The 25764-nt window shown below is 37.5% G+C and overlaps 1 protein-coding gene across 1 annotated transcript in view; it reads left to right on the plus strand.

Moving 5' to 3' along the window:
* The first annotated feature begins 624 nt into the window (after positions 1-624).
* FOXN2 (forkhead box N2) overlaps positions 625-25764 on the plus strand; it is a 66254-nt gene continuing 41114 nt past the window's right edge. The window contains 1 exon segment of the mRNA XM_030310563.1: positions 625-768. The gene's annotated coding sequence lies outside the window, so the exon portion shown is untranslated.

Below are 25764 nucleotides of genomic sequence, written 5' to 3' on the forward strand. Positions count from 1 at the left end.
ATTTCAGTGAAGCGAGTGTGATATCACTTTAAGTTCATATCAATGCTTTACCGCTTCCTACAGCGCTTTCAAAGCCCGACCCATGGCGGAAAGCTCTTGGGGAAACCCACAGAAGCTCGGGCTGTTGGGGGTCGTCGCTGCAGTCCCAGCACAGGCTTCTCCAGCCGACCAGCCGGGAAGGCCACCCTGGCCCCGCCCCCGCGCCTTCTTGGCCACTCAGCGGCCGCGCCGCGCTCCGCCACACTCCTATAGGTCCTGCCGGGACAGGCGAGGCCTTTCCATTTTTCCCGCCTTCCCAGCCCCTCCTCAGCCCGAAACCGGCACTGGCCCACCACGTCTCCGCCCTGCCTTCCGTGCGAACCCCGCCCTTCCGGACACTGCATCTCCCTTCCTTCCCACCCGCAGTTCAGCACGGCCTGCGAGGTCCGGGGCCCGCCCTTAGGTAGGAGGTGGGAGGAGATACCGGGAGGCGGGCCGAGCCCCCTCCGGAGGTGGCCGCAAGAGGCGGGGACCGGAGGGAAGGGCGGGGCTAATCTCCTTGGCGCCGCGTTGCCATGGCAGCGGGGGAGGGTGCAGGGAGGGGGAGGAAGCGAACGGGAGGGGGATGTGGTGCTGCCGCGGCCGCCACCGCAGCTGCCGCTGCCTGCTCTTTGCCGCGTCTTCCCGGAGGCGGCTGCTGGAAGCCGCCGGGAGCAGCTGTGGTGCTCTGCCATATTGTGTCTTCCCCTGCCCGTTCCTTGCCTCCCCGCTGCGGCTGCAGAGCAGACGGTGAGTTCCCGCGGAGTAGCGCCCTCCTGGGCGGGCGCTGCCGGGCGTCCGCGCTCCCCGCCCCGGCCCGCGGCACAGCTCCCGGGCGCGGAGGCAGCGCGTGCGGCCGGCTCCCGGCGTGGGGCGCGGAGGCGGCTGTCCCGTGACGCGCCCGGACATTTTTGTCCTGTGAGGAATTGGCGCCGGCACGGGGTTCTCCCCTGCGCGCGGCTTGAGTCCTGTGTGGGTTCCCGGGGGGTGTCGAACTGAGGGGAGCGCGGCTCCATGAGGGTCGTGTTAGGAGGGTCGAGTTAGGAGTTTTTCGTGAGAGGTAATGACCGCCTGGGAACGGGTGTCGTCTGGTGGAAACCGCTGCGAGGGGTGCCGGCTCTCCGGGCAGGTTCGGAGGTGGCCCCGGGCACGCTTAGGGCTCAACTCAGGGCGCATCTGCTGTTAGAGGAAGTGCCCCAAGCCCCTCGGGAGTGTGTGCGGCGCCCCCTCCCCCGCCTCGAAGTGGAACGAGACGTGCCGGGCGTGGAGTCCTGGTCCGGCCCCAGACGGACTGGCTGGGCCCAGCCAAGTAGTGCCCAGGGAGGCGCCTGACGCTGCCTGGAGTGAACTTCAAGCCCCAGGATTGCCGGGCGTTCGGGGGACAGGGGCGGGTCCCGGATGTAGGGGTGGCCGACCCCGGCACTCTCTGGCCCCTCCTCCAGCGGGCGCCCTGGGGGCCTCTCGAGGAGGCTGTCTTGGTAGGGTGGGAGTTCTAGGGTTTTCAGCGCTGCAACATGGACACTTCCTTTTGGCTGCTTCTCTCGGGCCCGTGGTTATCTCTGTCCTTGTATCTTTTGTCGGGGAGGGGGGTGGGGTGGGTGAGAGGTACTGAGGGCCTGTGCGAGGCTCTTCAGCCTTCTCGGTTCGCCCCACCAAAGCAGCGGCGAGTCTGAAAACCCCGGAGGACGGGGGCAGTCAGGGGAAGGAGGCCCCTCTGAGTAGTCCTTCATCCTCCACTCTTACTCAACTCCGCCCCTTTTACCCCTTTGCAGAATGCCTGTTTCCACCTTAGCTCGCGGGAGTGAGAGTAGCGAATTCAATGGGGTACCACTCTCGGGGTCTTCTTGGACCTGATTTCTGCTTTTAAAGTCTCCTTAAAAGCAGCCCCTGTACTCCGTTTTCACCTTACAGGAAAAAAGTCTTAGCGTGCAAAAAAACGGCACGGTCTTTCTTCTACCCCAACTCCGAGGCGGAGGGCGGTTATTTATTTCCAGGTTAGTTTGTGCTGTTTCTCCTGTCTTCCTTCTGATTGTGACAGCCACGTGGCCGGCTGACTGTAATAGAGTGCCCTAGCGCCACTAGGTCTGTGGCTTCACTGGTAGGCAGGGGCTTTGTAATCGTGCTGTAGCCTTGCATCCACATTTGTTTTTGTGTTTTCTGAGATGAGGAAGTGGAAAAAGCTGAACTGTTCACGTCTATCTCGTCTATCTCTTCCATCCGAATTGTAAGACTTATCTCTGTTTCCTTGTAGGGTATATATTGACGTTTTTGCCTTCCTCTGCTGTTTGATGATTCATCTGTAAAATCTCAGCAGTGTTAGGTACCAGTGAAGGAGTGGTGGGGAATAGAATAGTACATTATGGAGTTTCCCAACTCTGGAAAAACATCGTTTGTATTTAAGAACCATTAGTGAGAGGTTCTAAAGCAATCAGAAATAATCACATTCTGGAGTATTTCTTTTTGAGTTTTAGAAAGTCTTATTTTTTTCTTTTTATATGAAAATGTGACCTGAAAGGATATAGATAAATTATGAGTGAAAATACTTGTTTAGGGATGAAATAAGTACTCGTATGTGTACTTTCTTAAGCTCTTTTTGGAAAAGTATGAACGCTTAATGTGAATGTTAACATGAACAGATTTTAGTTTAAGGAGTGAAATTTAATTTTGAGACTATATGAAAGTAAAGGGTCAAAAGGTTGAACATTTAAAAATCCAAATTTTTGTAGAATTTGGAAAATTTTAGAATTTAAGTGTAATCCATGGATACTAACATCATTTTGTGAATGCTTTGGTGGATTTGAATTATTCCTGTAACATATGTTTTTATTTGAATCAGTTTTACTTGAATATTGCTAAACCACAGGAAGCATTTAAAATGTGTAAAAGAATTATGTAGAGAAGTTATAGCAGCACTATTTATTAGAATTTAATTATGCCATAACAGTGGTTCTCAATCAATGAAGTTAATAGATAAAAAGATTGGAAAGGCTTCAGTGCCAAAAAGATAATGAGATTGAGAAATGACTATTATGTGCTGACCACTGAGAGCAATGCTTAGTTGAGAAAGAAAAGTAAATGTGGTGATGAAATGCCTATATAAAACAGGAAGTACTGAAAACATATGCTGTAAGATAACGACATTATTAGTTATGGGATCTATCGAATGAAACTTTAAGAAGTGCCATCCAAACAGGACTTGTTCTTGTGGTAGCTTATTGCTTAGCTATCACTGTGTGTGTGTGTGTGTGTGTGTGTGTGTGTGTGTGTGTGTGTGTCGCTTTTAGATTGTTGTCTTTTTAGTAAGTAGGTTTTACATAAATGCAAAAAGTCCTCCAAAAATAAAGTTTTAAGGGCCTAATGCTTTGCTGATTTCTTAGGAAGAAATGGAGATCTTTGATTTGATCCTTATTCTTTGATTGAAGAGACTAGATTAACACCAGTGAAAATTTAAGAATTTACTGTGTGAGAAGGTGTAATTAGGAGTTAAATTGTATACTGCAGGCAAGTGGTATAAGGCTTAAAAGGAGAAGGAACCTAGAGGGTTTAAGTAATTAGGGGAGGCTTCTTCAAGAAATAAGGCTCTTGATTTCTAAAGTTTAACATGTTACTCCCATTGGGTTAATCTTTCTGAAAATTGTATCACTCTCATGTCAAGCATGAATTGTATTACCCTTAGGTCAAGTATGAATACCAAATTTCTTCTCAGGACTTTTCAAACTTTGGTCCTTGTTTAATCCCATCTTATCTTCCACTAACCTTCAGGAACTGTTCTTTATTCACTACTTCAATGTGGTATAACAATTTTACGTATCTTTGCTGGTGTAGCATTTTTCTGTTGGAAATATACCTGCACACATCTTCTTAACTGCTGAAGAAATACTCAGGCTTGAGTCTCGACTGCCTTGAGAGCCTTAGAATCATAGAATTTTAGACCTGCCTTCACCTCCCCAACTGAAAATTCTTTACCTTTTTGAATAGCATGTAATTCTTTTGGCTGTAGCATTCTATGCTGCCTTGTTTTCACTTAATAAATACTTTTTAGGGGGGCGCCTGGGTGGCTCAGTCAGTTAAGCGTCTGACTTCGACTCAGGTCATGATCTCGCAGTCCCTGAGTTCAAGCCCTGTGCCGGGCACTGTGCTGACAGCTCAGAGCCTGGTCCTGTTTCAGATGCTGTGTCTCCCTCTCTCTCTGACCCTCCCCCATTCATGCTCTGTCTCTCTCTGTCTCAAAAATAAATAAACATTAAGAAAAAATTTAAAAAAACACTTTTTGAGCCCTTTTCATGTTATAGGAACTAAGGATGCAGCTTTGAATAAGATTCCTATGTTCTTTTTTTTTTTAATGTTTATTTATTTATTTTGAGAGAGAGAGAGAGGAAAAGAGAGAGAATCCCAGGTAGGCTCTCCACTGTGTGCGCAGAGTGTGATGCAGGGCTTGATTTTACAAAATGTGAGATTGTGAGATCCTGAGCTGAGCCACCCAGGTGTCCCTCCAATGTTCTTTTTTAGTCATTTTTTTAAGTGTTTTTTTTTTAATTTTTTTTCACATTTATTTATTTTTGAGAGACAGAACAAGGCAGAGCATGAGCCGGAGAGGGGCAGAGAGAGAGCGGGGGCACAAAATCTGAAGCAGGCTCCAGGCTCTGAGCTGTCAGCACATAGCCTGACGCGGAGCTCGAACTCACAGACCATGAGATCATGACCTGAGCCGAAGTCAGTCACTTAACTGACTGAGCCACCCAGGCACCCCTCATCTTTTTAGGTTTTATCACCCTAAGAAAATTATAAAGTCTTTGACCACCCAGAAGAGTCTTATTTTCCTGTGTATATGTGATATGCTTTGTGAGGATTGAATTATTTTCTGAATAAAGGAAAGGCAAGACTTATGGAATGAGGTAGAAAGATGGACGGAAAGATCTTTACAAGTGAAGGGTACAAAAACATAACCAATTATGGATGGCCTAAAAGGTATCACTTCTGAATTTAAATATGGTTTAGTACAAAAAAAAGAGATGACATTTGAACCTAGGAATATAATAAAATCCTTATTTGAGGAAGGTTCATTTGACAGCAGTGTTAATAGTAATTATTAACTGCGGGAATGGGAGGCATGGGAAGGAGAGAGATCTACTGAAAAAAAATTAATAACTTTGAGAGGGAAGTTTGGAAGGGAAGCATCATCAAGAAGATGGTGAGTTTAGTTGAGTGTAAGATGCGTGGGAGAAAGCAAGGGGAATATGACCTTTAGTGACTAAAGATTAAAGATGTGGGATAATCACTTCAATACAGAAGTGACAGCAAATGTTATGAATTTTTGTCACAGAGTTAATGAAATGTTGAGGATGAAGAATGATACTTTGGGAAACTAAAATTCAAAGGGATTTGCTTTGATCATATGTAACTTCATAATTAATACTATAGACTTGTACAATGCCTACAGTATTGTTTATTAATAACTTTATTTCCACTGTAGGAGAATACTATCTTTGTCTTACTACCAAACATAGAGGGACGAAAAGAAGGTTTATCATGATTTGTTTCCAAGGGATTTTGATTCTTGTATTCCTTATTTTCCTTATTCTGTTTTCATTTAAGTAACCTTTTTATTTTAGAATAGTTTTACATTTACAGAAAAGTTGCAAGGTAGTACACAGAGTATACCTCACTCAGTTTTCATTATTGTGAACTGCTTATATAACTAAGGAAACGAAATTGCTACATTTCTAATAACTATGCACTTTCTTCAGATTTCACTAGTTTTTCCCTAGTGTTCTTTTTCTATTCCAGAATTGCAAATTCTCAAACTTTTCTTGTTTTTGATGACTGTGACAGTTTTCGGGAGTACTAGTCAGAGATATTAGAGAATGTCCCTCGGTTGAGATTTGCCTAATATGTGAGGGGATAAATGATTCTTAATGATTAGACTGGAGTCATATAGGTTTTAGGGAGGAAGACAACAGAGGTGAAGTGCCATTCTCATCACATTACTCTAAGGGCACATAATAACAATATGATAAAATTGATGATAATCTTGATCACTCTTTGAGGGCTTTGTTTGCCAGGTTTCCACCCCCTTTCCTTCCATACTCTACTCTTTGAAAGCAAGTTGCAAAGCATATCCCATGCTCAAAGCCTTAACCTAATTTTGATTCATATATTTTTTTATTTCCCTCAACCTAATTTGCTTTTCTATAAATATTTAAAGTTGGATAGATATTTATTGAACATCTACTGTATTTATGTGCTAAGAATATAGTGGTGAGCAAGAGAATTCTACTTTCCTAGAATCTGCCTGTTATAAATGTAAAATGGAATTTATCCCCTCACATAGATCTTGGTTTCACTGAAGGTTATAAACATAATATTACTATGGCCTAAAAGGCTAAATAAATCTCTTTACTTAAGTAGTCATGTAGAAGATATGCTTATTATCATAAAGGTTAACTGCCTTTTGTACCAACACAGGTAACAAAAAGTTACTTTGATTCTCCCCAAATAGATGTATTCCTGTTAAATTACCAGGATAGTTTAATTACCATTAATTATCCTCAGATCCTATGAAGTCTACAGGTTGTATAAGAAAATTCTTGGCTTTTTTTTTTCTTTAAATATTTATTTAAAGAAATCAATTAAATATTGATTTGAAGCATACACGGGGGGAGGGGCAGAGAGAGAGAATCCCAAGCAGGCTCTGCACTGTCTGAGCAGAGCTGAAGACAAGGCTGGAACTCACAAACTGAAAGATCATGGCCTGAGCTGAAATCAACAGTTGGGTGCTTAACCCACTGAGCCACCCAGGCGCCCCAGAAAATTCTTGGCTTCTTGATTGTACTTTAATAGTTATTTGGTGCTTTTGCCACTTAGAAGTGGTCTAAAAGATATATTGGGGAAAACATACTGGGAAAAGAACAGACCCTGTGCTTTCCTCTTTGTGAGAGGCTATAATTATTTATTTATGGAAAAGAAAATGCAGTTGAAGAAAATAAACATTAAAGTTTTGAAAGTGATGATGAACTTTGTTGGAGGGAAGACACTGTATACTTAGTAGAAGAGTGATGCCATTGTAACATTGGGAATGTTACTGAGAATATTATTAATAAAACAGTGTCAATTTTATTGGACAATACAATTTTTGTTTAAAGTCTTCTTGAATGAACATTTCAGTTAATTTTTTCTAGTTAACTAGGTTAACTACAAAGTGCTCTTACTTTGAACCCTTAACTGAAATTTTTTCTAAAATGTATTTAATACATTTATACCTTTCACACTATATTTTACAGCCCACTGAGCATAATTTAATATTTAAGTTAGAATTTTTTTCATGTTTATTTCTGTTTTGTTTTTTTTTGTTTTTTTTTTTAACGTTTATTTATTTTTGGGACAGAGAGAGACAGCGCATGAACGGGGGAGGGGCAGAGAGAGAGGGAGACACAGAATCGGAAACAGGCTCCAGGCTCTGAGCCATCAGCCCAGAGCCTGACGCGGGGCTCGAACTCACGGACCGCGAGATCGTGACCTGGCTGAAGTCAGACGCTTAACCGACTGCGCCACCCAGGCGCCCTATTTCTGTTTTTTAGAGAGAGAATGGGAGAGGAGCAGAGAAAGAGGGAGACAGGATTTGAAGCAGGCTCTGTGCTGAGAGCAGAGAGCCCGATGTGGGGCTTGAACTTACGAACCACGAGATCATGACCTGAGCTGAAGTCAGAGGCTTAACCAATTGAGCCACCCAGGCGCCCCTTAAGTTAGAATTTTGAGAGAGTTAACATAGTACTTTTGAGTTTTATTCATAACCTTAGAGAATTGAGGAAATTGATAAACTTACATCCTGATGGTTTCTTTATCTTAAAAGAGGAAATAATAGAAAAAGAAGAGATTTCTTGTAAGTTAAGATTTTGCTGTTCCTGTTGTTTGTCCCACGCCTTTGTCCAGCTCCTCCATCCTTAAAAGTTCAGTTTAAATGCTACCTGTTGTATGCTGGTTGAACAACATTCAGTAGTAGTCCTAGCAATAATCACTATCTTTTATTGATCACCTACTATATTCTGGCATGGTATTATACTGGACATGTAGTTATATGATATATAGAGTATAATATAGTATATATTAATTCCTCTTAACCCTACAGGAAGTATTTTATTCTTATTGATAGAGAAAGATAATGAGAAGTTATGTAAATGCAGTGCTGGGTATTTGAAACCAAGTCGTTAAAATTTTCAAAATGCATACTCTTTGTACTGTGACCTAAAGTCTTTAAGAAATGGGTATTTGCCAGGATGAGACACTTGAATCTTGATTTGTCTCCTGGAAGGAGTAGGGAAAAATACATGGTAGGGAGAAGAAACTGATATTTCCAGACCATCTTCCCTCATTTGATGCCTCATTTATAGAATGCCTAATCTGTGGCAGCAGTGCTACTACTTTATTGTTGTAATGAGTTAAGTAAATGGTGTTAACTCCTTGGGATTCAAGGAGGTTAAGTCATTTGTCAGAGGTTGTATATATAGAAGTTTGTTGGCTGATGGGTCTGCCTTGCTCTTTGACTTTTCTAGTACAGGGTACTGCTATATTTATTCTTTTATTTAAATATTTGCTTACTAAGCGGTCTGTACTACAGCATGAAAATGAATATATTGAGTGCTGCTTACAAGGATTTATATTCTAGTGCAGTATTTTTTAAGTGGATGATAGAACCTATGTGGTAAATTGTAATCAGCATTTCTTTTAAAAGATTGAATAGAAGAGGTACCTGGGTGGCTCGGTAAGTTGAGCATCCGACTTCTGCTCAGGTCATGATCTTACAGCTTGTGGGTTCAAGCCCCACAACGGGCTCTGAGCTGACAGCTCAGAGCCTGGAGCCTGCTTTGGATTTCTCTCTCTCTCTCTGCTCCTCCCCCACTCACGCTCTGTCTGTCTTTCTCTCAAAAATAAATAAACATTAAAAATATTTTTTTAAATAAAAAATTGAATAGAAAATTTCAGTGTGTTATGTGTGGTTAAGTGTAAAAGTATGATTTCACTTTGTTTCAGTTATATATGTATATCATGGATCTCTACAAAAATGTCGTAAATAGCAAGTAAGTTCTATAATAAGGTTCTATATAGGATGCTAAGCAAGCAGGATGGGAAAAAAAGTAATTCAAGGAAGTCTCTTCTGACTACTACTACTAAGGCTTTGCTGACTCTGAGCAGTTCTGACAAATGGGGTAGAGAGCCTTAAATACATCTAAAAACCGAAAGGAGTGAAAGAGCATAGTATATTCAGGAAACTTGAAGTGGTGTGAAGCAGTGGCACACAGGAGCCAGACTGTTCAGGGAGCTTACTAGGCCAATGGTTTTCTGGAGTCTCATGGTGTTCTTTTGTTAAAGAACAAAAAGTACATGGATACATTTGATTGTATCATATAATCTAGAAACAGTTTTAGCAATAGAAAATTTGACCATATAACGTGTATGTAGTGTAAAATGGTGACCATGAACATAACTGTTCATAAAAACAATAACAACCAAAAATTGGTTAAGCAACTTTGAAGTGACTATCAAATAAATGTTACTTTTCTATTTTTTCTTGTGTTTTGTCAACTGCTGGCTTTTGCTGGCGTACTAATGGTAGCAGGTCCGAAAATTTTAAGAGAAAAACGTTATAAGAGAGAAAGTTGTTCCCTTTGCTTTGAATTAGGAAGACAGTCTTTTTTCAGTTCTGAGGACACTCAGGAGCCAGCTACTGGAATATTAATATCAGGCACATTTCTGAAGGCAGAGTTGGCAAACTTTACCTACAGCTGTTTTTTTGTTTGGCTTGTGGGTTTTTTTTTGGTTTGGTTTGGTTTTTTTACATTTTGAATTATTTGCCAACATTTAAATATTGGTACATTTCACATGAAATGACTAGAGTTCTGTCATCTCTTGAAAAAATTGAACATTATAGCAACATTGGTTTCATGTTCCTACATGGTGGTAATTGCCTAAAGCTTGTGAGTAGCTTCCTTCTTGCTGGTAGTTTCCATCATTCTTTGTTGTCTTACATCAAACCAGCTTCACCCACTTGTTGTCTACCTTGTCCTTGTAAGGCATTTAAATTGCCTATGTACTGTACTGTACTTTGTAAAGAGTTTTTAAAGGGGGATTTTGGTGTTTGAAAGATCATTCTGCCATACTGGAGAATACAGATTGAAGGAATATGAGAAGGGTGTGGTTAGAATTTTAATGCAATAGGGCAGGTGAAATGCCCTTTTTTTCTTCCGAACCTGCAGTACCTTGTACCTTTCTCAAAGCATTTACTATATATAGCTTTCTATTATAGTTGTTAATTATCTCTTCAGTCTAAAGTGTAAATACCTCATAGAAAATATGTGCTGGATAAGTGCTTGTTGAATTTAATTATATTTATTTTGAAGACTACCATATTTGTCACAAAGATGAATTTTCTTGGCAGTTTTAGAGTATCTCTACTGAAAAAAATCTTTTATGCATTTTAAATATTGCAGTTTATTCTAAGAATCAGTAAGTGTCAAATACGTTTTAAAGTATGCGAGAAACAACAGGTAGGTACTTTATAATAAGATAGAGTTTTATATTTTTCTAACGTTTATTTGTTTTGAGAGAGAGGGAGACAGAGAGAAGGCAGGAGCAGGGGGAGGGGCAGAGAGTGAGGGAGATAAAGAACCTTAAACAGGCTCTGGTGCTGTCAGTGCAGAGCCAGAGACAAGGTTCTATTGCACAAATCATGAGATCATCACCTCAGCTGAAATCAAGAGTCGGATGCTTAATGGATTGGGCCACCCAGGTGCCCTTAAGATAGTAGACTTTTAATTCATCATCCTGTTTGCCAAATATAAGGGCGAAATATTGTGGGAAAATTGGTCTCTCGGTTTGCTGCATAATTCTATTACGTTGGTTTGAAGATTATTTCAAAAGCTTTTTGTTACTGTTTTCCATTGATATGTAGAAGTAGTTTTAAATTAGTATCTGTGGTTTTTGATTTTCCTAAATTCCTTTTTTTATCCTTTTTTACTGTAAAATAAAATGTAGAAGAGAAAACAAATGTGTAATTTAGTGAATTATGAGACCGACACCCATGTAACCATCTTCCAGGTAAAGGGAGAGAATTTTGCCAGCTACCTTAGAAGCCCTTCCATGTATGCCTTTTCCCAAACATAACTCCTTTCCTTCAAAAAATAACTAATAACCTGATTTTTTTGGAAACTGCTTAATTGAATTTCTTTTTTGTTTTATTACTATGTTTCCCTAGACACTATACTTAAGCTTGCATGCACCCTTCCTTCTTTTTGATTTTTTTTGTTTTCTTTTCACCTTCTGTTTTTCTTAAGACTTTATCTTTTATGTTTATTTTTTCTTATATTTCTTGAACTTAAGTCTTCATTCCTGAAATGATTTTTCCCTTTTATTTCAGATTCTTTCCTGAATTTTGTCATTTTTTCCTGAGCTTTTTAAATTTTGATATATATTTTTTCTTTCCTGTCTTACATAATTTTTTAAGTTCATTTTGAAATAGAAGCTCATTTTTATCTCTTCTGTGAGCATCTCTGGCATGCTTTCATTGTCTGTAGGATGTTATTTTATTCCCTTTTTTCTTTTATTTATTACTTTTTGTGTGTGGTATGGTAAGTACACTTAACATGAGATCTGCCCTGTTAAAAAATTTTTAAGTGTACAATACAATATTGTTAACTGGAGGCACTATGTTGTACAACAGACCTCTAGGACTTACTCATCTTGCATAATGGAAACTTTATATCCATTGAACAACTCCCATTTCCCCCCTCTCCCTTGCTTCTGAGTTTAACTATTTTCCTGTTTCTTTTTTCTTATTGTAACTTTGTATGATATTCAACCTCAATACTTTGACTTGTTTCTTTATATGAAAATAGTTTTCTTGAAGTTTTAGGAGGAGGCTTAGTTCTTCTAACTTCAGAGTTCTCTTTTATTGTTTTTGTGCATCGTTAAAAAGAATGGTAGACGGCTTTCTGAGATTTCCTGGCTCTGTTCTGCTCTGACACTTCTATTTGGACCTTCTCTTTTCTTTATCTTGTTTGTCCTTAACCTGCTCAATTTTGTTTTCATTCCCAGGACTTTCTCTTAAGGGTAAGGTCTGTCTTGGAAGACAGCCCCAAGTGTCAGTTTCAAATAACCTAAGGGGACTAGACTGCTGTAGGCCTATAGGCCTTACTGTGAACCACTTGCACCTACTCAATGCTAGAGTAATTTTAGCTTCTCACAAATTGTCTCTCAGTGCTTGCCACTGAATACCTTTTGGCTATTTTGTGCTTCTGTTCTCAAGTTCCTCAGACACTTCATTGCTTCCCTCTGCTTTCTTTCACTTAGACACCAGTAGAAAACAGATTGGGAGCAGAGTGGGGGGAAAGAAGGTTGGGGCTGTTGGTGGTTTGTTTCAGTCTTTTGTATTATAGGGTTTGTGGTGAGACTATCAAATAGTTTTCTTCTAAAAATTACCCATGGTTTTTGGGTTTGCTCTCTAGTTGCTCTGTGTTTTATGTAAAGATTCAGAAGGACTTAAAAATTTGCTGCCACCACAGCTGCCATTTTCCATAATGAACCTGTTGTTTTGCCCTGATTATTTCTTCTTAGTTGAGAGAGCATTTAAAAGTCTCTTAAAGATCCTTTGGGAAATTGTGAAAGGGTCATGAGACTATCTTTCTGTTGCAAATACACAAGTGTTAGTGCTTTGACACTTAATGCTTTAGCTCTTTCCAATATTTAAAAGCTAACCTACATTATTTGTACCTAGGGCGTTCTTACGTTATGGAGAAAAAAATGGTTAGTTTTGAGAACTTACTTGTTGATGTTCCTTTATATAAAGATTAATTCAGAAATATGAAATAATCAGAAAGCTTAATGGGATATTCCTTGATGTTTAGAAGAACAAAAAGATTTAAATAATTTGTGCAAGCTGAAGATACTCATTTAATAATTAGCAAATGCTTAATGTACATTAGGAATCAGATGTGTGTAAGTAAATAATTACAGTGTGAGACATACCCTTCTAGACATAGATTCAAGAGTACTGTGGAAACACAGAGATTAGGAATCAACTTTCCCCAAGGAGTGGGATTAGGTGAGGTGAATTTTTTAGTTACAATGGAAGTTTACTAATGGTGTATCATTACTGTTAATAAACTCATTATCTCTATTTGTTTTTGTAAACTTTTCTGTTAGCAGTGCTTCATATAAATAGTTTTACTATAGACTTCCTTCATTTACTACCTCAAAATAGCATGTTGTTCAGATGGAATTAAAATAATTAATGCTTAAAAAGTTTTCTGATACTGTTTTGCAAATACTTCCTAAGTGGAGAACTAAAATTTAAGTGAAAGGCTGGCCAAGCAGAATGGAAAACATGTTATCTCGCATTGTTTTCTGTGCTTGAATGTCGATTGCTCAGTAAATATTTTTTAATGAATATCATATTTCACCTTTCAAATTTTTGTTCCATATAGCTTGATAAAAATATCTCTTTTGTTTAGTTGAAAAAAATGAATAATATGGTATAATTTGGGCTTTGCATGTCTAATGTGGTTGGCAGCAAGTGACAGCCAGGTTATACTTGCTTAAATTACTTAGGGTTGTTGTGCCCATTGTTTTCTATTCTTTTTGGGCTTGTTTGTTTGTTTTAGCCTTAAGTCCTTTATAAGGTATAGAACTTTAGTGTTTATAAAGTGGTTTCATTTCTGTTGTTTGCTTTGAGCTACTGACAGAAATAACCATAGTAAAAAAAGGAGGAATAAATGCAGTTGGAACATAGGAGAGATAAACATCTTTAAAAGTAGTTCAGGTGGTAATTACATGGAGGAATTGTCATTACGGTTTTGGCTGAATGGTGTTAGGGAAGCTAGACAATCCAGGTGTTAGAATAGCTGAAGCAATAATCTAAATAGAGAAATGCACAGAAAGTATTTGGGCAGGAATAGTCTAGTTTGGACTAACTTCCAGGAGAGAAGAATAAGCTTGAGGGTACAGATATTGAGTCAGATATATTGATGACAGTATGTACTTTTTTAAAAATCTTTTGTAGTTAATGGAGCAGTCTGGGCAGGGTGGCAGCTAGTGAAGTAGTGAAGAGTATGAGCTCTGGAGCTATACTCCCTTCAGAGTTTGTGATTATGGACATACCTTTTATCTCTCTTTATATGTTTCCGTATTATATAAAATGGACACTAATCTGCCTGGTAGAGTTGTTGTGAAGTTTAAAACAATTCCTGGTATCATAAACATTCAGTAAATGTTTTCATATAAGAAAGTATTAGCTCTCATTTACATAAATCATGTGTACGTGATTTATACAAACACACATAGGAAGTATACATATGGGTAGGATATATATATATATATATAGGATATATATATATATATATATAGGATATATATATATATAGGTCTTACCATGTATGTATCTACAGGAAAGCTATTAATACTTGAATTTCCATTTTTAATAACATTTAGATTAGTATAGAACAAAAATCCAACCGTCTCATTTTATAGATATCCAAGTTAAGTGGTTGCAGAGCTAGAACCCAGATCTGACAGACAACAAATATTTGAGCATTAAACAAACCAGACAACCAGCTCTGCCATTATGCAGCTTTCAGTCAGTTAGGAAAGATATGTATTAAGCCATCTCAAGATAAATGTTATCAAAAAGTATAGGATATTATGGAAAGACAGAACTTAAGGCCCCCTCTAGTTTGGGATGTGGAGAAGGTTTCCCTTATGATTTTATTTTATTTTATTTTATTTTATTTTATTTTATTTTATTTCATTTTATTTTATTTGATGAGAGCATGTATGCAGTGGGGGTGGGGGGGCTGGGAGGGGAAGAGAATCCCAAGCATGCTCCATGCCCAGCACGGAGCCCAACATGGAACTCCATCTCCCAACTGTGAGATCATGACCTGAGCCAAAATCAAGAGTCTGAGGCTAGAATGCTCAAATTGCCTGAACCACCCAGGCGCCCCTCCCTTAAGATTTTAAAGCTGAACTGTGAATGATAAATAGCAGCCAGGGCTAGGTGAAATGAAGAGTATATCAGGCAAAGGAAGTAACGTTTGTAAAGGTCCTGAGGGAGGAGAAAGCATGGCCTATTTAGACATCTAAAGTGGGGAGAACCAGGGAGAGAGTGGCTAAAGATGTGGTCAAAGAAGTTAGATAGGGGCTGTCATGCCAGATCTTATATACCATGTAAAGGACTTTGCATTTGGATTTAAGAGCCCCATTGATGGATAAAGCAAGAAAGAGACCTTGTCAGATTTGCATTTTATTAGATTACTCTGTATTGTAGAGAGCAGATTGAGAGAGGATCAGGCATAGATGCAGGGAGACTAATTATAAGGATATTGTCTGGATGCCTGGGTGGCTCAATCGATTGAGTGTCTGACTCTTGATTTTGACTCAAGTCATGATTGTGGGATTGAGCCCCACCCGTGTAGGGCTCTGCATTGGGCATGGAACCTGCTGGAGATTCTCTCTCTCCCTTTGCCCCTCTCCCTCACTCGAGCTCTCTCTTTCTAAAATAAAACAAAAATAAAATAAAAACATATTGTCAGAGCCACTGCATATGTTTGTGCAGAACACAGTTATGAGGGGTACCATTCATATAGATTACTGTTATAGTAACCTAGATGAGAAATGAAATATTGCTCCGCACTACTGTCGTGACTATGAAGGTGGAGAAAGATGGGCAGATTTCAGATTTAACTATTTCCTCAAAATCTATCCCCAGACCAGATCTCTCTTCTGAACTTCAGATCACATATATCCCAAATGACCATTCTATTTGAATATCTCACAAGCCAAATGCAACAGGTCAAAACAAACACACACACACACACCACCACCACCACAAACACTGATCTGCCTCCAAGAAGAAAAGCAGCCACTTTGCTGTCAATATTCTCTGTATTATCAAATGGAACTAACATCCATTCAGTGGCTGATCCTATCTACTAGTAGTGACATCTGGACTTCTTAGCTATGTATAGCTACAGTTGATTTGGCTATTAAGAATTTAGGTTATATTCCATGTAAGCTTATTTAGGAACTTGAATGTTTATTAGGTTAAGTGTTACTTTCTAAAATGTCCTGGAGATAGTCTATTTAATAACATAGATATCTTTTTTTTTTTTTAATTTTTTTTTGACGTTTTATTTATTTTTGAGACAGGGAGAGACAGAGCATGAACAGGGGAAGGTCAGAGAGAGAGGGAGACACAGAATCTGAAGCAGGCTTCAGGCTCTGAGCTGTCAGCACAGAGCCCGACGCGGGGCTCAAACTCACAGACCGCGAGGTCATGACCTGAGCCGAAGTCGGACGCTTAATGACTGAGCCACCCAGGTGGCCCAAGATATCTTTAATAATTTTTAGCATAAATATATTTTATTTCAGTAATTACACATAGAGGGTTAGTTGAGTCTTTTGTTAACCTTTTTTAAATTTATTTTTGAGAGAGTACAAGCACAGGGGAGGGGTAGAGAGGAGGGACAAAGGATCCCAAGCAGGCTCTGCACTGACAGCAGTGAGCCCAGGTGCCATCCAGGTGCCCCAGAGGGTTAGTTGAGTCTTACTTAAAATGTACTTACCTCTAGGGGCCCCTGAGTGGCTCAGTTGATTGAGTCAGACTTCAGCTCAGGTCATGATCTCACAGTTCGAGCCCCGAGTCAGGCTCTGAGCATCAGCACTTGCAGCGCTGGAGCCTGCTTCAGATTCTGTGTCTCCCTCTCTCTCTGCCCCTCCCCTGCTCATGCTCTTTCTCTCTCTCTCTCTCTCAAAAATAAATAAACATTAAAAAAAAAAAACTGTACTTACTTTTAATTAATCATACTTTTGTGTTGTTTTTAGAATGACCTATCAAATCAGTATATTAGGGGCGCCTGGGTGGCTCAGTCAGTTGAGCGTCCAACTTCAGCTCAGGTCATGATATCACGTTTGTGGGTTCAAGCCCCGCGTCAGGCTCTGTGCTGGCAACTCAGAGCCTGGAGCCTGCTTTGGATTCTGTGCCTCCCTCTCTCTCTCTCTCAGCCCCTCCCTCGCTTTCTTTCTCTCTCAAAAATAAAACATTAAAAAATTTTTTCAAATCAGTATATTAAATTTATTAGGTATAGAGTCCTAAGTTTTGCTTTCCAAATTTGACGTAAGGGGCTATTAGTAAGATAAGATATTTTCTGCCTGTATTAAATGTATTTCTGATCATGGATGTACTTTTAAAAAAATGCTTATTTTCAGTGGAACCATTTAATTGGCTGTAGTAGATTTATTGCATGACTGAGGCATTGAAAATCATTTCTACATAAGTAAATTTCGATGACAGTATATTTGCTGTTTGTATTCAAATGCCAACCAAATTTACCCTGGTCCTTTAGGACATTAAATCTGTTGACTTTCAGGTTTCTGTAACTTTGTTCCTGTCAACGTTACTTTTTCAGTGCTGTCAGTACAGGACTGTCAAAGAACCAAAGTGCTGTTTGGCTAACTGGTCACTATATAGTTTGTAACATAGGTGATATTACTTCTAATTCTATATGGCAAGGATATTTCCCTCCTTTAGTGATTACTTTTATTTTTTTATTTATGTGTTGTTAGTGTTTTCCAGCCTTTAACATGTTTTCCTTGGACACCACATTGATTGTAGTACCAAAGGTTGAGAAAAGATGGGTTTTTTAAGCTAGATTTATTCTAAGAGCTAGTACTGCATTTTTAAATTTCCCTATCATATTCAGTAACATGTAAATTAAATTAGTGGTATGTTTTAGATAGTAATAGAAGTTTTTCATGTCATTTTGTTATCAACTTTTTTTTTTACATTTTATTTATTTTTGAGAGGGATAGTGTGAGTGAGGGAGGGGCAGAGAGAGAGGGAGACACAGAATCCAAAGCCGGCTCCAGGCTCTGAGCTGTCAGCACAGAGCCCAACACGGGGCTCAAACCTAGGAACCTGTGAAATCATGACCTGAGCCAAAGCGGGATGCTCAACCGACTGAGCCACCCAGGCGCCCCACGTTATCAACTTTTTAAAAAAATGTTTACGAGAACCAGCCATTTTCCTTATCAGAGAAAACAATTTTCACTGAATTTAGATCTTTTGTGGTACTGCTTTTTGGATCAGCATTTCTGTGTGTGAAAGGTAGGGTTAGGTACTAGCATTCATTTTTTAAAGAAAAATGTTTGTTCTTTATATGGAAAATACCAGGTTTGTTTATTGGTTAGAAGCAAATGTGTTGTGTGTGTTTTTTTTTTTTTTTCTTATAAAGCAATTGCTTCATTTTAACTTCCCCAAGAAACTGATGAACAACAGACACTTTAAGAGACAAGTACTGCAACAATGTGTAGGACAATTTTATATACTGAGTACAAATAGCATAAAATTATTTAGATAGAAATTGTATTTAAACCATGGGTTACACTGTGTACCTGGGCAAGTTAGGGAAGAAGAGTGGATTCAGTGGAAGGTTACAACAGAATTTGTTCCCCCAGATTTTAGTGTTTTCTCCTTTCTGCATGAGTTGGAGGAAGGTCTTTTCCTCCACTCAATTTTATTTTTTTACCCCTATTTGAAAAACAGTTTCCCTATGAGACAAATCTTTGACCCTTTTGTATTCTGTATCCAACCCCCCCCCCCCTTCCTGCTCTTTCTTGACTGGAAAATGCAGCTGCACACATTTTTTGTGTAGAGACAATGGATCACATGCTGTGTCACCTAAATCTATGACCAAGAGGCAGTTTTATCCCTGAGAGACCATAATGCTTCAGTTGTCCTGGATACATGACATCATGTAGCATTATAATCAAACACACATCTTTTTTGCAGTACATTTGGTATTTTAATCTACCTTTTAATCTCAGTATTGGATTTTATGGGATGGACAGTATTTATAATAGAGAATCTTATTCAAAATGAAGGTTTTATTATTTAATAGGAAGGATTGTGAATTCCTTCCTTTTATATGTCTAATTTTTTTCTTACCTGAGGGTTACCAATGTTATCAGGTATTTTGAGTTAATGGAATGTCGTTAAAATTCTAGTGTTTGTTATTTGTTACATGTGCTCAAATAGTATGTGCTCAATAAATGTTACACTTAATTTTTGCTCCCAATGTGATAAATGAACAGGAATAAACTTGTTTTCCTTTTTTAAAAATGAAGAACTCTTAGGATTTAGGAAATAATTAGTATCTGTAAGCCGCTAAAATAGTTTATATTGAGCTTATTATAGTCTTATTATACTGTTGAATAAATCCAGGAAATATAATGGTATGACTTACAACATTGAGAAAAGTTATTTTATTACAATTAATTAATGGCAGTAGTTTACTCCCAAGGACATTGGAGGTGAGGAAAGGAAAAGGAAATGGAATCAAACCTTTTTTTATGTATTTATCTTCATCAGAGACAAAGTTTAAGTTACAGTGAAAAATTGAGGTCATTGCCAGGACATGCTAATAAAATCACAAACATTTTGTATTCTATGCTATGGCATATCTCTGTGGTAGATTTGTTTTCATTTCCCTTTGCTAGGGTTGTTGTCTTAGCTCAAATCAAATATTTTTTTATATTGTTACTTTAAAGTGATTGGATGAGAAAGATGGGGCCTACTCTTTGATTGCTCTTTTGACATTTGCAAGAGTGTTAGATTTACTGATGACATTAAGTTACTGGTTGGAAGAAAGAAGGCAAGTCAATAATAATAAACTTTCCAAATGTATTTAAGGCCATGTAAAAAGAGAATTAGAAATTATGCATTTAATTAAATATAACTTAAAAATGATATTCATTTGCCACATGCCTTATGAATTCACATGTTTAAAGTGTTTATAATGAGACTGATTTTAAGTAGGAAGCTAGACTAGAAGAGTGAAAATGGTGAGAAACAACTTTATCTGTAGGCCAGACGCTTGTTTTAAGCATAGGACTGACTGAAAGTCTTCATCAGGGTTTCTCTGTACAATTGCTCAAGTGTTGGTTTCATCTTCTTCCCAGTTAACAGATGGCATGGTTCCCCTTCTCACTCTAGTAGAGTAAAAGCTTTTAATAGCAAAATTGATTTTCCTCATTACCCTTTTTGGGTTTTCCTTTTTTTAAAATGAGAAACTCTTGAGATTTAGAAAGTAATTAGTGTTTGTAAACTGCTAAAATATTTTATGTTGATCTTGTTATAATCTTACTATGCTGTTGAATAAATCTAGGAAATATGCTAGGAAAAGAAATATTCAATGATCAGCTGGGGGGGGGGGGTGCAAGGAAAAAAATCAGAATACATTTGCTTTGGGATATCAAGAATTGACTATCATATTTTATTTTGATCTGAGTATATTTTGGTGCTTTTCTTTATTTCCTAATGAGAATTCCTAGGTAATATAATGGATTAAAAATAAATCTTAATAATTAATAAATTATTTTGCAAATAGTATCTTAGATTTAGGGCTTGAAGAACTATAGTATATATAAAATAAAAAATTAAAATCAAAAAATGTAACATGAGGAGATTCAATAATATAATTGAAAAGCACTTTTGGGCTGTCTGGGTGGCAGATTAAGCTTCTGACTCTTGATTTTGGCTCAGGTCATGATCTCACAGTTAGTGAAATGGAACCCTGCATCTGGCTCCGTGCTCACAGCATGGAGCCTGTTTGGGATTCTCTCCCTCTGCCTGTCTGTCTTTCCCCACCCTATCCCCCAAAATAAATAAATAAAACTTAAAAAAAAAAAAGAAAAGCACTTTTTTAGAAGTATTAAGCACATCATTAATAGAACTGAGTTAACTGCAATTATTCCTTATTTGTTGTAGATCTGTATTACTAAAGTATACACTAAAAAAACTTTCATATTCATGAGAATTGCTGGACTGCGAGATTGATTTGGGGGGTTTTGAGTAAATATATTCATGAACCCACTTTTTATGAACCCATATTTTTAAAGGATTATAAATATGCTAAAATCATAATTCTGTAAGTAATAATCTTCAAAGAAGAGATTATTTTGAATATTTTAACTTGTTAAGAATTCTGTAACAGGATAGTAGATTCTGAAGTAGTTGGATACAAATGAATGTACTATATATGTAGATATTTATATTTCTGTTTTGCTTTGATTATAGCATATTTGCCACTACTATTTTTTCATTTTGTTTTGAGAACATCATTACTAGTGAAAACTCAACTTTTTTTTTTTTTTTTTTTTACTTCAGAGGTAGTGTAGTTATTATTTTTTAATTCTTTTTTTGGTGTGCGAAAATGTTAGCATCAGGCAGAGCTGTTACTAAAGGAACTTAAGAGTTTTTGGAGGCCATTAATAACAAAATACTAAAGTGTTCTAAAAGTTTACATAGTTTAGGATCTTTTAGATTATTTAAACTAGAAAGATTTGAAGAAGAGTTTTGTCATGTAGCACAGTTGGTAAAATACTGATATAACATATGAAGTGCAAGGATACAAATAGAATAAGGAAGTGAAAGTCGCAAAAGAACATGATGAAACTTATTGCAGCACTCTTCTGAGAAGTCCGGTGAGTGGTAGGAGATCCCTCTGTAATATTAGCATGTTTTTTTTTATTTCCAAATTTCAAAACATAAAGTATTGTTACTGATTTTGTACCCTATTTTTTTGTATTTGAAAGAGTACCATTTATAAATCTACCCTAGAAAGAAAACTAATAATAATTTAAAAAATTAACAACAGTAACAATGCTTACCATCTCTGTAGCTAGTATTCATTGTGTACTTATATGTTTGTATGTTTATATTTTTATATTTTATATATAAATATATTCTCTTTTATATTCTTTTTATATTTTCATGTGATTTGTATCCTATGGAGTGACAGAGCTGGGATTTGAACTAAGACAGTATCTCTTCACAGCTTATGCTCTTAACTCTGCTTTACTGCCAGATGTGATTGTAATATCAAGAATAATATAGTGATTTAGATTTTACTATTTTTTTAGAATATGAAATTGCTTATCCTTCACAATTTTAACTTCAGATATGCTGCCACCTCAAGTTTTGGTTAAATATCTCCTAGTATTACATGTATTAATTCCTTTCTCAAGGAAGAAGTCTTTCATTTTACACTTGTGCCATGGTTGTTAGATTCTACGGTAAAATAGTGAACAACTATGGCAACAGAGCTGTGAATATAGTAGGAGTAAAAGGGTTTTGTTTTGTTTTGTTTTGTTTTGTTTTCCTTTTTAAAACTTCTTTAAAAAGGACCAGGAGAGGTTATTCTGAATACCGTGTATCTTACAGTTCTCTTTCTCTTCCTTTTATCCACATTGCTAGATGTAGAGATCTAGTAATTATAATCCAGTATAGCTAATACATTAGCTTTGGAATGTATTTAAATTCCTATATATGATTAGGTACTTCTGACATTTTACAATTCGTAATATATGTATTTCCTGTTAACAGGAAGTTACTTATTTTGTATCCTCAACTATTAAACCACAAATAGACAAAAAGTGATTCTTAAATAGTTGGGGGGGAAAATTACAAAGTTTATGCATTAAATTCATGCACTTTATGGTGAACTCTTTACACTTATTGATCTTACTGTGATCTTATATGAAATTGTAATAAAAATATTTTGGGGGCGCCTGGGTGGCTCAGTCAGTTGAGTGTCTGACTTTGGCTCAGGTCATGATCTCGCAGTCAATGAGTTCGAGCCCCACGTTGGGTTCTGTGCTGACAGCTCAGAGCCTGGAACCTGCTTTGGATTCTGTCTCCCTCTCTTTGCCCCTCCCCTGCTCATGTTTTATTCTCTCTGTCTCTCAAAAATGAATAAATGTTAAAAAAAAATTAAATTAAAAAGAATATTTTGGCTTTCTAGTCTATAGTTGACAATGGTACTATAATTCCATATTAATGATTTAGGAAATCCAAAATGCTTTGAAAACCAAAGTTTTCTCTTGGCCCATTTGGTAGCAAAACATGATGTGAACTGATGTAAGACTACTGATAGTCTTTATTTACTCTCAATGTGAATCTACATTTTGCTACAGAAATATCCACATGTTTGTTATGGGGTACTGCCTCAGACCTCACTGACACATCATACAACATATCATATTTGCATTGTAGTTCCTTTCTAAACTCCAAAATATTCTGAATTCTCAAATATATCTGCCCTCAAGGATTTTAGATAAGAGGTCAATGAGGTACAGTGTGTGTAGTACAAATGAGAATGAGGATATAGAACTAAGAAGATTAATCTAGTAACTCAAGCATAGCAAGGTGAAGCCTTTTAGCGTGGAGCAGTGTTTCTCAAATTGACTAATATGTGGATCCCTTAAAGAAAAAATTATAGATCCTATTTTAAGAATCACTGACATCATTTCCTGAAGTAGTTTTTTTAAATAAGTCTTTCATTTTTCCCTTTGAAAATGGTTAAAATACATTTTTATACTCTGAAATAAAAGCACAGAATGAAAATTTGCAAAACTTTGGGCCCCTGGAATATATCCATCGGACACCTTGATTTGAGAAACACTGATAAAGTGGCAAATAGTCCTATGTACTTGAACAGCCCTATAAATATTCTTTACCAAGTCTGTTTATAATGATGAACCTGAATCATAGTTAAAGGGTTAAGATATCTTTCCTATATTTATTTTTATTTTATTTTTTACTTATTTTATTTTTAGAGAGAGAGTGTGTGTGACTAGGGGAGAGGGGCAGAGGGAGAGAGAAAGAATCCCAAGTAGGCTCCACACTCAGCACAGAGGCCAACATGGAGCTCAATCCCACAGCCATGTGATCATGACCTGAGCCAGAATCAAGAGTCAGATGATCACCCAACTGAGCTACCTAGGCACTCCATCCTGTCTTTAAAGAATATGATTTTTAAAAGGGATGAGAAGAACCACCCTCCAAAAAAAAAAAAAAAAAAAAAAACGTGCACAATTTTTGATAACTACCTTCCACCTCCTGGGAAATGTCTTCTACTTACTTCTAGAAGGGAATCACTGTCACAGTGAGCAATTCTTATTGATAGAAGAGTGAGTCAGATTCTTCAAGTGTGTTGAGGCAGAAGGAATTTAAAACAGTGCTCTAAGATACAGGATAATGTAGTTTAGTGATATTGCCATCAGGAACTAATATAAACCTCTGTTTCCAACAGCATGGCAAAGTAAGGTTGGGGACCTTGGCATGGCAAAATAAGGTTGGGGGCAAAGTAAGTCCAGGGGACCAGCCTTTCTGCTGACAACTTAAAATGCTGGCTAAAATGCATCGGTGCTCTGGCACAAAAGTAAAGAATTTTTAGACTGAGCACTAATTGGAAACCTAGTGAGGTAAGCTGAGTGCTGAAGTTGGCTATTGCCTTGAGGGTATTTACCAAATCAAGTGACTTTATGTTTTCTTACCCTTGTGGAAGCAAAGCCAGATCCAGCCAAGTTAAAACACCTAGGAGGAAACAGTGTTCTCCATTACGGTGGAGCCCCCAAAGGGCTATACCTCCAAATGCAAAAGTGGTCTAGGGATCTTTCCCTTCGTGTCGTTAGAGACGACAAAGATAATTATTTTCTAGAGTGTTGATGCTAACGGGAAAATAATATCTCTACTGAAAATTTGGTAACCACAAACTAGCTATCACACGGGTTTGCAGCCTGAATGCACACTAATCTTAAGCTAAGAATTTTAAATGATACTGTATTGTTACTATTCCCAGGAGTCGGACAGAAGCAACACAAGTCATCATCATCAAAGAGTTGCTTTTGATGAAGTTCTAATGAAAATGAGTGGCTTTTAATAAAAATTTACAACCATCTAAGGAACAAAGTGTAATATAAAATAGGCAGAATCAGACTTGTTAGTAGCTCACAGCTTGGAATTATTGGATGTAAAATATAAAATTAGTGCATTTAATGTGTTCAATGACAGGTTAAATGAGGAAAAGAGCAAACATCTTGTAAAGAATCACTGGCTCTAGAAATAAAAATATGTAGTAATTGAAATTAAAATTCAAAAGATAGATTAGAGTAAGGAGATCCCATTGAAGAAAAATTGATACAATGAAAGATATACATCTGAAGAAATCCAGGATGCAACAGAGAGATAAGAAAATGGAAAATATAGAAGAGGTTAATAAAGGGCAAATTTTTAAGAGAAAACAGAACACCTTTAAAGGAATATCAGGTTTCAATAATAATAATGGAAGCAGAAGGCCATGAAATGATATACTCAGTTTAAATAAATCTAACACTATGACCTAGAATTCTTAAACAAGGACAAAATAAAGACATGCTCAGATAAATAAAATATGAAAGTTCAAAAGCAGACCACTTTTTACATAAAAGGAAAATGGTCATAGCAAGTATGAGATTCAGGAAGGAATAATCAAAGAGAGTGTAAGTATATGGGTAAATTAATAAAAATTATAAGTAATATAATTTATCAGTATTATTGACTATAAATAATAAAAACTAGAACTAAAGTATCAGTTATTTTAGTTACTTACTAATACCAGTTATTTATAAACCAGGAGGAGGTGATTAAAGCTAGTATTCAAAGATCTTTTTATTACTCAGAAGAAAATTAAGGTGACTTTGGATTTTGGTAAGTGTTCATGGTAAAAATTTTAAGGTAACAATTAGTAATAGAAATAAATATATAACTTCCAAACTAATAGATGGTAAAAAGTAGAACCAGGGAAAAAAATAAAGCAAAAAAAAAAAAAAAAAAAAAAAAAGAGAGAGAAACCTAGAGAACACTAAATAAGGTGTTAGAAG

The sequence above is a fragment of the Lynx canadensis genome, chromosome A3 (genome assembly GCF_007474595.2).
Source record: "Lynx canadensis isolate LIC74 chromosome A3, mLynCan4.pri.v2, whole genome shotgun sequence".
NCBI classification, from domain to species: domain Eukaryota; kingdom Metazoa; phylum Chordata; class Mammalia; order Carnivora; family Felidae; genus Lynx; species Lynx canadensis.